Raw genomic sequence first — 4,680 nt, 5'->3', positions numbered from 1 at the left:
GTTTAAAGTTCATATGTTGTTTTATTTTGAAGAAACAAAAAAGAGAAAAATCTGATGTACAAAGTTAGTTGTCTAGTACGGATCTCAAAACAATGTTGCAGGGTAAGGATAAGATGTGTCCAGGAACCTGAGCCCTCCACACCACGGCTGTCTCAAGCCAACTCAATTCAGCGGTGAAGTAGACGGGCAGGGAGAGAGAAGGAGCATTCCATCGAATGAGGAAAAAGAGAGAGACATGAGATGGTACTGTGGAGTTGTGGTCAACGCACGGTGTAGGAGAAAAAAGTGTGGCAAGCCCTTCATCGGCTGGAATAAGGTTTTCGAGGGGGTTGTGGTGTGCGGGCTCGATCGAAACACGTGGCAATCGTGGGACGCGGCTGGCGCAAGCATGTTTACATACGGTAAGGTACTACTATTTGGTAAGAATCTAAACATATCCCTTAACCTTTTATAGCAACATTTAAGTGCATACAAAATAATCGTCAAAGTTTCATCTTAGAAACTGCATGACTAAAATATCATGCATTTCAGAACCGTGGGAGCACATTGTGCCGTGTACTTTTTACACTACGAAGGAAATAAATGCCTTTAAAAAACAAATGAAATTAATGAGGGAAATAAAGGAGTACCATGTATTCTGGACTTCTGATCCGGGGACCACACGCCAGTAGCCCTAGGATTTGCATGCCAGCTATTTTATAGTTATTTCACCAGTGTTGGCACCTCGCCGGCGTGGCCAAAAACGTGATAGGAAACGAAAGAAAACAAATACATCCCGCCGAGAGACTTGAAAGGAAAGTAGTAACCCGCCCGCGTCCTCCGTTCCCCAGTTTCTTCCATCCTCTTGACGCCGGTTCTATATAAAGCAACAAAGCAACAGAGTGCCCCCATAGATCCAATTCCACCTTCCTCGTTCAAGAGCTCCGCCTATCTCTGCCAGCCCGCCGCTGGCGAACCTAGCACGAATCTCGTGCCATGGACACATCTCGCGCCGGCTCCTCCTCCAACCCCACCCCCACTCCCTTTCATGGGCGGCCTTCACCAACCCCGCTGCCGGCACACCCCGGTGAATGGCGCTCCCGCCCCGCCGTCTCATGGACCGTGGAGAACATCTACGAGGACTTCTCTGGCCGCCGCAGCGCGCTCGTCCGAGCCCTCACCGCAGGTAAGCCATGGGGCGCTCCTTAGTGACACGTTTTTCTCTATATATGTGACGCCTACGTGCTGATGGATCTAACGCCAGTCTCTTCTTCTCCTTGTTGCCATACGCGCAGATCAGGATACATTATATGATTTATTGCGCGAGGAAGGTATGTAATATACAGATCCAACTGTCCCAGAAATTTTATATCCATTTCTTGTTACAAAATTGTAAATCTGGCTGACAAGAAATCTCAGATCCATTTTTTATTAAGAAAAACTAGTCATCAGTTTGCTGTTGCACGGGATAGTGGAGTTCGGTATTGAAACATGGGGAAACTTTGGCTGATAGTTTGGTCAGTTACTTTTAAACATATAAGCGTGTTTATTTTTGTAAGACATAGGAAAGAAAACTTTAGATCCCGTGTTTATTTTTGTATTAAGCAGAGGCTGATAGTTTCATCTGACATGAAAGTTCAGATCCATTTTTTATTAAGAAAAACTAGTCATCAATCCCGTGTTTGCACGGTCTAGTGAAATTCTGCACTGAAACATGGGGAAACTTAGGCTGATAGTTTTGTCAGTTACTTTTAAACAGATGACCTTGTTTATTTTTGTATTAGACATAGGAAAAAAAACTTCAGCTCCAGTGTTTATTTTAGTATTAGGGATAGGCTGATAGTTTCTTCTGACATGAAATCTCAGATCCATCTTTTATTAAGAAAAACAAGTCATCAATCCCGTGATTGCACGGGCTAGTGAAGTTCTTTATTTAATTAAACTTAGACTGATAGTTTGATCTGTTCCTTTGAAACACATAATGGTCTTTATTTCTTATTAGACATAGGAAAAAATATTGAGTTAGACAACTACGGGCATTTGTGGCTGTATTTTTTAGATCCTGCTGTCCCTGAAATTTTAGATCCATTTTTAATTAGAAAATTGTAAATCCGGCTGATATGAAATCTCAGATCCGTTTTTTCATGAAGAAAACTAGCCATCAATCCACTGCTCTTGCACGGCCTAGTGAAGTTCTGTATTGAAACACAGGGGAATTCAGGCTGGTAGTCTGATCAGTTACTTTCAGTCATATTTCTCCGGAAGAAAAAGGTTATTTTCAGATATACAACCATGTTTATTTTTGTATTAGACATAGGAAAAAGAGTATAGAGTTATAAATAACTCTCTGCATTAGTGGTAGTATTTTTTGCGTGCATAGACTTTTCCAATTGACAAGTGTGTGAAATCAATGCGCGTGATATATATTCTTGGTGTGCTATGCCCCCAATAACCCCAAATTGATAGAAGATGTAACATGGTAGCAATTTTATGAAGGCTGCATGTGTACTGGTGGGCTATTGTATTGTAAACGCGAAATTCTTTGGTGGATGTATACTTTTTTTTGTCCTTTTCTCCTAAAGAAATACGATGGGGTTTGGTCTTAAGTTTATTATAGACACTCAACACTTGTCGCCCTCAAAACCTTCAACTGTTTCTAGACCATATCTTTTCTAGGACTCGATTATGCATTACTATTTACATAGAATATTCATGCAAAAGTGTTTTACAAGAGTACATGAGGACATTTATTTTCTCTTGGTCATGAAGAGGATCCATGGTTCTATTTTGAATTATCTTTAATTTTAAGTCACATATTATATACATGTATATTCACTAAAATACGTCAGATAAATGATACAGTTTTCTATTTATTTTAGTAATGGGAAATACGGACCCTTGCTATTCTGCACGGACAACGCATAGTGTATATAAACATATATACTTGTATGCGCACAAGCGATCTTTCTCACGATGACATAGAGAAGGCCGACTTAACTTTAAATTAGCCAAAAGTAGAGAGATTTATATAAATTTGGCAAAAATAGAGATCTGAATATTTATCACGCCTCGTAATAGGATTAAAGTACCTGCAAATTCTAAGCCTGCAGCCAGTGATATGAACCTCGCCATCACCAAGCCATATGCATGGCATGGGTGCTTCATAAAAATATATTTAATTAATTAAAGTGTCGAAAGCATGCAAACTAACAATCTAATCTCCTGCTTTTTTTACAATAGAGTTGTTTGACATGTAGCTACATCAAACCTGTTTGAATAATATAATGACTTTTTGTCAAATCAATGATTTGGAGAGGTATTTTTTCTTAAATTAAAGTAAATCTCATATGGTGCCCCCAATTACAATTAGTAAATATAAGATGGCGAGGTGTGCAAATCACTGGCTGATGGAGTGGTGTGATTCATTTTCTCGCTTCAGGTAAAGAGCCAATGTGCTTGTACGGGTACCCAGACGGTAGTTGGGAGTTGACACTGCCGGAGGAGATGGTGCCGCTAGGCCTGCCGGTGCCGACATGAGGCATCAACCGCCGGCGAGATTATGTGAACCGTTCTGACTACCTGACACTCGTCGCCCACCACTCCGACTCGTGGCTCATGGGCGTCACCTTTTTCTTGTCCACTCATCTCGACGCCAACTGTTGTTGCTGCTCCTACCACCACTACCACCACCACTACTACTACAACTTCGTTACACAAACAGTTTTTTTGTGCACTTAACATTTAGGACATTTATATGTGCAATCTAACAGTTAGGACATTTATATGGATAAACAGTTTTTTGTGCACTTAACAAACATGAGAGAGAATACAGCTTCAATAGAGCCGTAGTCCTGCAGAACTAATTGTTAGAGCCTCAGCATTAAATAATGGGCTATTCTTATTAGGGGCGATCTTCATCTTCTATTTAAATCATTATGTTTTAGTGCTTATATAGTTCCTCCATGCATCAAGAATGTGATGTGTTACATATTGCTTGCGAAGCCAATTGCTGATTTGATGATGTTGGTTTACTTTCTCTTTCAGGATACGTTTATTTGATATGGTAAACGAGATGCGAACAGTCCATGACGAATTCTATCTCTCTTACGGTCTTTCTTGGCTATCAACATTTGCGTGATACAATGCAAATAGGGAGTCGAGTGCACCAACTCAAGAGAATGTGTCCAATCCAGACGTAGTCTCTATCACACATGCTGAAGAGAACGTGCCACCTGCTCAAGACTCGATGCAAGTTTTGTCTGCTCCAAACAGGGACTCTAGGAAGCCTGCTAAAGACAAACAAAAGGATAATGAAGTTACTGACTTTTGCGGATCTTGTAATGCTCCGTATCATGCCAATGCCTTTTGGATTGGTTGTGACGGATGTGACCAGTGGTTCCATGGAAAATGTGTGAACATAACTGCCTCTGAAGCAGAACATATCGAAGAATACCAGTGTCCTGACTGCATCCGCGAGGTGATCGGAGAGTAGGATATAATATGTGCCCCATTCCTTTATTTTAGGTATGCAGTCACCCTTTGTATGAAAAATGATTAACTAGAAAGGTAGTGAGAGAGGCATTACATTATTTTCCCATTCCGTTGGGATATATGTAAGAATTCAGTTTACAATGATTCGAAATAGGCTTCCGCCTTGCTATATTAATATAGCAACCACCTGACAGAACTGTGATATCGCTG

The 4,680-nt window shown here is 40.7% G+C and overlaps 1 pseudogene; it reads left to right on the top strand.

Moving 5' to 3' along the window:
- Positions 1 to 975: 975 nt before the first annotated feature.
- On the top strand, positions 976 to 4,471 carry LOC123083040 (PHD finger protein ALFIN-LIKE 3-like; annotated as a pseudogene).
- The last annotated feature ends 209 nt before the right edge of the window (positions 4,472 to 4,680 follow it).

Source organism: Triticum aestivum, chromosome 4A, assembly GCF_018294505.1.
Source record: "Triticum aestivum cultivar Chinese Spring chromosome 4A, IWGSC CS RefSeq v2.1, whole genome shotgun sequence".
NCBI lineage: Eukaryota > Viridiplantae > Streptophyta > Magnoliopsida > Poales > Poaceae > Triticum > Triticum aestivum.
The sequence above is the reverse complement of the archived record's forward strand: the minus strand, read 5'-3'. Positions and strand labels throughout refer to the sequence as shown.